This window comes from Acanthochromis polyacanthus, chromosome 18, assembly GCF_021347895.1.
Source record: "Acanthochromis polyacanthus isolate Apoly-LR-REF ecotype Palm Island chromosome 18, KAUST_Apoly_ChrSc, whole genome shotgun sequence".
Taxonomy (NCBI): Eukaryota; Metazoa; Chordata; class Actinopteri; family Pomacentridae; genus Acanthochromis; species Acanthochromis polyacanthus.
The window spans coordinates 11334346-11345068 of record NC_067130.1 but is presented as its reverse complement, the minus strand read 5'-3'; positions in this window follow the sequence as shown (position 1 = coordinate 11345068).

Here is a 10723-nt window from a genome sequence, read left to right as displayed (position 1 = left end):
TATTAAAGCATCATCAAACAACTTAGCTGCTACTTCATGGTGAAAATATTCGTGCAGGTTCCTGCTGGCTCTCCTGTTGAAAAGGAATCTGCCACTCACATTTACATTTGTAACCAGACTGGTTACATTTGTAACCAGACAAAGCTGTCGATTATATTGGCAAACAGTTTGCATTTGTAACTGAGCATCACATCACAATAATACATGAATAACCTCAACTCCACAATAGTGCACAATACTGGTGATTGTACACACAAATATCAGCTGATATACATATTTTGTGTGGGAGAACTCTAAATCCCATTTGATGCCTTTTGTTCAGAAAAAAATACTGTTGCCTAATAATGCATACAGTTTAATGCCAAAGCATGCAAAGATGAATCCAACTTGTCACAGGCAGAGGAGTCCAAGTAGCTGAGTAGACATTTCTTCTTTGTTTAATCCACAAAAAAACTGAAATGCAAAAGGGGGAACTACGTGATGGACTGGTTTTTGGTAAGCTGGAGTCACTTCCTGTCTTCTCGGCTCACCAGACTTTGTTATTGCATGGTCACCACTTAGCACCCAAAATGGAAACCACTGGGGCATAAACAAGCAATCAGGTTAGCAAAGCAGACTCAAATTGGTGTGAGATACAAACCTAGCAATAAAACAGATGACCTATAAACACCACATCTTCTATCACCACATCGTGCACTTGGATTAAATAGTGAGTTTATCCCCTTTAATTGTAGCTAATCGGCCTCAAGGTCAGGAAATGCAAATACTTAAAAATCAGAGGTTTGAAATGTGCTGTAATAGGAAGTATAAAAGATCAAGTAGTGAAAACTGTCATAGAAAGCCCAAGTCTGAAGAGTGCCTGCTATCTTCTGGAGACATGTGGCACTCTTCAGACTTATTCATTTACGCATTTCTTTTGTGTTGCCATATTTATGTTATTTTGATCATTTTCTATTAAAAAAAAGTGTAAGATGAAGAATCTGTGAAATCTTCTGCAGCATTCTGTTGGTAAATCAGTCCATTGTAAGCTGTGTTTACACTGTGGGACCGTTAAGCACTTAAGTCTGTAACCATCGTTCTTTTATCCTTGCTTTTAACTTTCTCTGTCTTCACCTTCTTTCTTTCAAGTAATCTTGGCTTTCTTCCCATTTCTGTTTTGGTAAGGCATGTTAAACTGGTTCTATGATCGTTCAAGATGCATCCATGGGAAGGTTTCTTGCTTTGAATGATGAATAGTGCCGTGTTAGCGCCTAAACCTACGACGCCACCTTGTCACGCCTCTGGGTGGGTCCAGTGATTTTCTGTGCACTCATGCCAAAAATTGGCATTTAATTGTTAAGATGAAACACCGTGACGAGAGCTGTATAGCAGCTTTCATGAATGATCAAAAATTTGTGCATTACAAATGTATTATGTGCATGACAGAATTTTCAAAACGTAAACAGTGAATGTTGCTCTAAAGGTGAATTACTAACAATAAGTACAGAAACTAATATATGAATTAACTACTGAATAAATATGAATAATCTATGCTGTATTGTTGAGCTACTGCGATATTTACAGACAAAGCACCCCTAACCTCTCTTTAAAAAAAAAAAAAACTTTACTTCTGTTGGAGTTTAGCTTTCAAACAGCACCAGCAGCTCATGGTAACAGAACTGACTTTAGACTATAGAGAACTCCAGTTGTGAGCACTGATCTGAGGTCAGTACAGAAGAGCACCACCCTGAAACTGAGCTGACATGCAGCAGGAAAGCCATCTGCTTACCCTGGTCTCACACCCACAAGTTTAAGAGCCAAGAGCGTAAATGTTCAAGGAATACTGATGGATTAGATTTAAATACACTTTATCATTGTCATTCATGAATCATATACTGCATTGGTTTTTTCAAACTTTTAGATGACGCAAATAGCGTGTTGCAGATCATCAGCCCATTCTGAATCAAATCTGACAAATTGTACGTCATTCGAAAACCCAAATTCTCATAATCCAAAGAGTATGAATCATATCGAGATAACGAAACCACAGCAACAGTAGTTTCTTAGTTTGTAATAAGAGTCTCTATACAGGACATTGGTAGTTTCTTCCTTTTCTGAAGCCTATAGAGCCACATATTTGTTGAATCACTATGTAGTACCATGAAAAAAATGCTCTCAAGCTTCTAGTCTTTTTTTTGTAACAAAGGTGAATGCTACGAAGTAAAAAAAAATCAAAATCAATGCACCAGAATCAGAGATATCATCTTTTTATTACCCACAACGGGCCTGGATCACTGACAGTTCAGTTAGAGATTCAGGTGGGTTATGGTAGCAGCCTTGAGCCGCTTGCCTCAAGCATAGTTAAGGAGCTGACTGGAGAAGTTTATGATTGTAACTCCACACCTCCACATTTTCTCGTTTTCAAACTTCAGACCCAATCAAATGCCGACTGAAGTGACATCGCTTGAGCCAATTTATCAGATTTAACTCCCTCTGAGGCTACGTATCAGTCAGTCAGCCCTATGAAGGCAGTGCAACTGAAAATGTTTGGTGATTAAAGGAGCAGTGTGTAGGACTTGTGCGTGGCTGTAGACTACAAATGATGACTGCTAAGATTGCAAAAGTCCTTCTCTAGAGCCAGTGTTTTGTTTTTTGGGCTACAGTGAAAACATGGCTGTGCAACAGAACAGAAGAAGACCTACTCCTTGTATAGACGTGAAATGCTCATTCTAAGCTAACAAAAATGCAATTATTTGTATTTTTAACAGATTATACGCTAATAAAAACATAAATTATGAACATTATATGTAATTTCGGCCAATAAATAGCTGTAATCCCTGCATATTGATCTTTAAATGACAGTGTACAGGTAAAGAGTTACCCTGATTTTAGTGACTGAGCATGCATATTAGCTGCTAGAAATATTTTTTCTGTGAGCTGGGTACTTTTGAAATGATTTACTTTCACTTCTACTTCTTAAGAGGTTCTTAGTACTTATTTATAAAATGACTAAAGACCTACTGTACAGCTGGCTTACTTGTAATTTTTTTTTAAAAAGTGTGTATTTGTAATTTTTTCAAAAATTTTTGGCTATTTTACAGATTTCATTTATTTTGTTAAATTACACACAAAAGCAAGTAAAACAGCAGAAAAAAACTGATTATTTTTTGCTGTTAACCATACAATCCAACAAATGAAAACAAAGCCAACTTGTAATTAATGTCTGCTAATGTCCAATCTATATTTTTGCATTGATATGACTTTTTAGAATATTTGACCATAAAATTACGCTGTACTTTTTTTTTTTACTGTATTTCAATCAGCAAAAAATATTTTACTGATGCTTATGTTATTTGGAAGAAAACTGTGGATATTAAAGATTGAAAAATAACATATTTCTACTGCTAGTTTATAGATTTTTCTTAATTACAGAGTATTAGGTAAAATCACAGAAAAAAACAATAATTTGCTCAAAAATAAAACAACAAAAACAAGCCAAAACTGTATAGTCCTGATTGAAAAACTGGATTTTTTTTTAGAAATAGTATTTCATTCTTTTACAATCTGTGACCATATTTTTTTGTTTTAACATATTGAATAATTTTACGTATATATGACATTATTTTTTCAATTTTTGAACGGTACAGTACTGTAGAGGATTTTTAAGCGTATTTTTCCAGCACTTTTGCAACCATAATTTTTTATGAATTAGGTTTTTGTCACTTCATTCTTCTTTTACACATCAAATTAACTTTAAAAATTGTTCAATAAAATCAAATACGCTGCTAGTTGAGCCAGTCTAACAAGACTAATGACTGCATAGGAAGAACAGGCCAACATGGACAGGGAATAATCATGTACAGTAGATTACTTACATGCTATTTCTGTTTGCTAACCGTACGTTGCCCTGCTGGGGTTTACAGTAGCACAAACAGGGACTTAACACTGACGGCAACTCCCCCCACAATTTAAGCCCCCACTCACAGAAAAGGTGGAGGAGGACTAAGAGTTGGTAGATGTTTGTATCTCAGGTCATATATGTTTGAACCTTTGCAAGCAAAGAGACCTGCCGAAGAAGGTTGGTGTTGTTGTTGCAAGCCGACGCCTCCTACACACACCTACACTACTCGAGCCCATGTTAGTTTGATGGACCAATTTTTAGTCTTTACAGGAAGAAGAAGAAAAGGGAGGATAAATATTGGTCATATAACAGGTAGAAGAACATCAGACACAATATATATATATATATATATTTATAGACAGATATATTATTAGAAATACATTTTTCATTCCATGAGAATAGCTTCACAAGTCGGAATAAGTCACGCTTTTGTGGTGGTGGGTTTCGCTGTTTGGTTGGTTTCTTGTTGGTGTATTTGAATATATTTTGAAGTTTCACCTTCACTATCAAATAAACAACACCATTTTATTTTCAGTGGCTGTTTTTGCATATTTATCAGCTATGGTTTCTAACTAATATCTAAACAGCTCTGCAGAACTATCCTAAAACAAGGGTTATGTACTTTATATTCCATGAGTGGACCATTTTATATACTACACTTCACCTATTTTTGTCTGTAAAACACATACAGTATCCATCCATCCATCCTCTATCCACCGCTTTATCCTCACTAGGGTCGCGGTGGGTGCTGGAGCCGATCCCAGCTGACTCAGGCGACGGCAGGGGACACCCTATACGTTTATTTTCTTCTATAATAATCATTATGCCTTTAAGATAATACTGTATTTAACAAACTACAGGGTGAATCATCATCTTCACACATTGCCCATATAACTTCATTTACTTTTAATGCCGTGGGGTGAGAGGAGCCTACAGTATGACAAAAACCCCTCACAACACAACAAAAGCCACTTATGAATCAGATTCCATCCAAAACATGTCCTGTAAGCAGAAAGCACTCGATCTGACAGATTTGGTAGATAAGATGGTGACACCCACTCTACAGGTGGCAGGATGAAAGCAACAGCAGCATGTGGGTGTAACTTAGAGTTGTTGTTCTGTGTACTGTGAGCCTTTTTTTCTTTGTTGAATCCAACGGAGGGGAAGTCCTGTACCCTGGACCCCAACTCCACGCACAAAAAACTCAGCAGGTTAGCAGATGCATGCAGAGACAGAATTAAAAATTCAGATTTTAATCAGTGTTGGAGGTGATATTTATTCATGCCGTAGAGAAGACTTGTTTATACAAAAAACTGAATTTGTACGAGATTATTCACTTTCCATTTGGCGAGAAAATAAAAATTCTCAGAACTCTTCTTATGCTCTGCTGCGCTGCCCTTGATGTGTCTCCTCCTGCTTAAGTTTCTCGGAAGACCCAGTAATTAACGGGGTGGTAAACCTTGCCAACGGATTTATGCTAATGAATGTGAACCACCCCATCATGTTTGTTCCAAGCAGCTATGAGAGGAAGTTCAGGAATTTTTGTGTTTGTTTGTTTGTTTGTCTCTTTGAATATACAGTATTTGAGTATGATCTTAAAGAACTCATAGATTGTTATCTTTGATGTCTTCATGTGCAGCTTTTATTTATGGACATGAATGGTAACTAAAAGCAGGAACTAAAAAAAAAAAAAAAAAAGACAGAAAAATCTATTTCAGAGTCAGACTACGGGTAGTTAAGCAGGGTGTTCCAGACTTCCTTCTCCACAGCAATGTATTCCAGTTCCTATTGGGGAATGCCTAGACCGGATGAGATGCATCATTCCTCCAGTGAGTGTTAGGTCTAAAGTGGGGGCTCCTCTCAGTTGGTCGTGACTGGAAAGCCTCCAAAGAAAGGCGCCCAGGAGGCATCCTAATCAGATGTGAAGGAGCAACGACTTTAATCCAAGTTCTCTCTTGAGTAAGACCAGACTAAGAGTGATTCAAGGACTCCAGTGAATCTGCTGAAAAGGAGCTTTAACGGCTCCTCAGAAAGAGGGAATCCCGAGCGCCCTTTTGCAGCCAGACCTGGGAGGGGAGCTAGCTAATGAGCCTGAAAAACAACACAGAGCTGCCACCCAGAGTGACCACTACCTGTAGGGACAAGCTTGGGGTCGATGCACTACAAGGCCAGGTGGCAGGAAAAGTCGGGGACCAACGCACACCAACTGATGCCATTTCAGACTGGTTCTAGGGACGTATACTGCTGTCAAGGCAGAAAACGTGCTTCAGAAATAATCTGGTTTAAAATAGTTTGGTAAACATGCAGATTTGTGCTCTCACTAAGAGTTAGATGAGGAGACTGATACGACTTCCTGTATCTATAAACTAAATATGTCACTACTGGCATCAGCTGCTTACCTTCGCTAAAAATAAAGACAGGAAACATCTCTGTCCAACAGTAACAACATCCACCTGCCAACACCTCTACAGTTTCCTAATTAGCTATAACTTGTGGTTTTAAAGGGGGTGGGGGATGTTTGCCTTCATCTCGACCTCCTCTTACTCATGACAAGAATCTAGGTTACCCCCTACACCTGCAACTTTTCATTTTTACGCTCTGATTAAATGAGATACTAAATCTATATCAGTAACAAAATGTTTGTTCAGACTGAAAGTAAAGCACATTTTCTCTTCCCTTTTTTTGCACGAATTTGTTTGTACAGTTCAATTATTTTGCTTTCTTTTTTTTGCCACTAACAGCTGACATACCACATGCTTAAACAGTCACTCTCACGTAGCTAGTATGGACTGTGTTTATGCTCAGGTAAGGCGCTGATGATCCCAGAACTCCCCTCCTGTTTATTCTTGCCAGTGTACATTTCTGAGGAAAGCTCTAGGATAACCGAGAATATTTTGCTCAAGCTGAAACATTTTCAACACATGAAGATGTGTCTGCTCAGTTTGCACTGAGGGCAAATTGGCGTCTTGCTGTGTTTTTATGCTGACTTTGTACGCAAATACACCACATGTAAAATTCGTACCATACATGCTCCGGCCACGAACTGCTACTTTAGTATGTTTTTGGTCCCTGTAAAACTCTATTGGATTTTTTCTTTAATTTGACTGCATTCTTCAGTCTTTTTTACAAAAAAGGTATGTTATAAAAACACAAGATAATCACAGTTTTGGAGTCTGTAATTAGGGTTTGAGACTTCTCAGAGGTGAGAACTGCATATTTGTCACTTCCTAAACACTTTGCCATGTACTACTCAGGTTTTGGATTTAAAAAAAGAAACTTAAACTATAATCTTTAAACTGAGAAGCAAACTGTTGCCTGTCTTACACCTCTCCCTGTTGTGTGTCTACATTCAACCAATATTGTGACTCAGCAACTTCACACAAACCATTTTCTAGAAGCTACAGAAGAAGGCAAATAATGGAGCCTTCATTCCACAGAACAAGATACTGCATGGGACATGACACAAAATGATCAAACCTCTGCTGGGTGTGTACATCTATGAACAAACCAGAAAAGATTGCAGGGCTATTGTAATCATAACACACGCTGCCAAGACATAAATGTACCTGGCTGAAACATGAATCTAGCAACAACTGCTTGAGAAACGTGCAATTAAACTTCCTGTAACTCACTGCTTTTGATAAAGTCAATGTTTATAGTACCTGCAAAACCTGTCTGCCATTCTGTATTTGTATGACATCGAGGATAGGAATCACAAATATTTTTTTTTCCCTCTAATGCCAGATTACAACTCGGTGGCTCATCGATTTGCACTTACAGTAACAAATGTGTGATCTTGCTCCTGGTTCTGTCTGTGGGAAGCCGTAAACTTAGTCCCATGTTTGTTTGGCTTTCTTCCAACATGCAGCTAAGAAATGACAGTGAAACTAAAGCTTTTTTGACTTCTGAAATGAAGGAAGGGCTAATTGTGAACTATCATCATAGGCTGTGCGTTGATGAGTTGTGTTACTGCAACAATAATTTGCAAGATACTAAATTTTTTGTTATTTTTTCTTTAAAACTGCAGCAGAGAAGAAGCTGATGTCTCTGGCTGTATATCCAGAGAGGAGACACTCAGGCGCTCTCTGCTCTTTCGGTAAGAAATGAATTTTTCTAAATGTGTACATCATATGTATGTTTACCACCAAGTATGAGGGGGAGAGAGGGAATGCATTCAACAAAAAAATGCATGAAAAGCAAAGAAAATAAGGAATGCGTCATTATGGGGGATATGGTTAAGACTAGCGGTTTTCTTTTTTGAATCGACGATAGCAGGGCTCAACACTTCCACCGCGGCTCAGCAGCCTCCAGTCCACTTTCCCACCTAGTGTAATCTCATCACACAACCCAGATTAGTTCCTTGTATCTTAAAATAGGAGAAATACACATATCAGCCACAACATTAAAACCACTGGTAGGTGAAGTCAAAAACACTGATTATCTCACCATTTTAGTGAGCGTTACAAAACTAGCAGCAAAAGTAGAATCTAGAAATCTGTGCAAATGGCTAAATTCCCCTGACTGCTAAATCCCCTGGTCCCAAATAAATCCTGGTTTAAACGTTGAGAACCCTACCCCTTTGTAAACCTGTCAAGGTTGGTTCTTGGAGTTGATGTGTTGGAAGCAGGAAAAAAGGGCAAATGTAAGGATATGAGTCACTCTGACAAGGGCTAAATTGAGATGGCTACATGACAACATCTCTAAAACAGGGGATTTTTTGAGGTGTCCCAGGTACTCAGTATTCAGTACCTACCACAAAAAATCCAAGAACCGTCAGCTGGTGAATCGGCAACAGGGCACCAAAGGTTCACATAGCGAGTGAAGACTGACCCACATGGTCTGACTAAAAACTTTGCTGTTGACCTTGTCCACCACTGAAAGAGCCTACAATGGATATGTAAGAATCAAAATTGTACCATGGTGCAATCAAAGAAGGTTGCTTGGTCTGATAAACACATTTTCTATAAGAGATGGAAACAGGATATATTGAAAGGCAGTGGGACATTCTGGTAAAGTTCTGCTGGGAAACCTTGGGTCCATTGTCGAAGACCGTATGAAACCCTTCATGGAAATGGCATTCCTTTACAGCAGTGGCCTCTTACAGGAGGAAAATGCTTCCTGCCACACTGCAAAAACTGTTCGTGAATGGTTTGACGAACATGGGGAAGGGAAGAGCAAGTCTGGCAGAAGTGGTTTTTAATAGATACAGAAAGTTTCCTGAACTAGCATTACACATGCTGTTCGTTGATCAGGAATCAGATCATCAGACTTTGACGCAGATGCTGCTTTAAGGTGAAGATGTGGGTAATTCAGGTAACACAATACAAGTGACGTCAGCTCCTACATCTTTTACCTCTGTGTAGTTTCTGTAGTCGCTATGGCAACACTCCGAGTCCTTGTGTCATCTTGAAAAAGTGTAACTATCTTGAACTTTGACATCGATGGCACAGAGCTGTGTGCACTCTCTCTCCCACTCACCATAGTGGCATGTCTGCTGCTTCATGAACACAGAAAATAAAGTATGTTGTTAATTATCTTGTGACCCCTTATGGAATATTTTACAATCTTGGGTTGATTCTTGTTTTTTTTGGCTACAGCACGAACAAGTTGTGAATTTTCCCCTGACAAATCATCACTTTTTCTAACAAACTTGCTTGCAAACAGTTGCTAATTACCACGTCCAGCAATAACAATGCACCATTTGCACTTCCCTTTAATCACTCCACTTGGTCTCTACCAATTACTGTGGAAAGCGCCAGGCTCTTTAGCTGCTAAATGCTTTGCTATGTTCACCAGCTAGTCGCTACCTGCCTCTATCTGCCATCCGTTGCCGAGCATGCAGTGTACGGTGGATTTTTAGATAATTTTTTTCTCGCTGAAAACATCTGCCTGCTGCAGCTGAAGACAATGCTATGAAAACAGTGAGTGTGAACCATAACAGTAAAGTTGTGAACCGCACAGCTAAACAATGAGGAGAGAGGAGCTGTGGATTTGCCGTAGGTTCAACTCCTCTCACATTTCCACGTTGTTTTCACATTGTAATCTGATACATTATTATAAAAATATGAATTATAGATCCTCTAAACCAGTCATGAATATTCCATAAGATCATTTAGAAATTCAAATACAGCCGAGCTTGACTCACTAGCACTGCTAAAGTGAGGACATTTTCCTTCCATTATACACAACATTGCTTTATTGCTTAATGTCACAAAATCACTCTGTTTCTCTGAAGCTTGTTTGGACCCCGTGATGTCCTAATATGACACTGTGAGCTGCATTTACATCCCCGATTACACCCTCTTATTATATTCCCATTATACTGCATTATGGGCTTCACAGTGGCACAATGGTTCATACAGCGTGCCAGGTACTCTCTGGTACACTGCAGCACACACCCAAACACAGTCAGATCCTGTCACTATATCTAAGCTTATACATCACACTACCTTTCTTTCATTTCTTTGCTGATATGTCTTTTGTTCGACACCTGATATGAACCCCTCTAGCTCCTGTTTGGCACAGTGAAAGACCCACCCACTGGTTCAACTCTGCATTATGCTGCAGCCACCTCTACCCCACTTTTTCACTCTAACCTGAAACCTCAGCTCAGTCGTGCAGCTGCACATCAGCCTCAGTGTGGCTGTTCTATTACCATCTCCAGTCTCACTGCTTTGATTTTCTAGCCCTCGCTCCTGGCTTGGCCTTTCCCCCAGCTTTGCAGTGCTGTCTCCACCTCCAGACCTTCAGGCAGTGGTCAGGTCTACCAGCCCTCCATCATCTCTGTCCTCGAGTTTTAGCCCCAAGGCTCGGCTCTGTCTATTCTCAGCCATAACCATACCA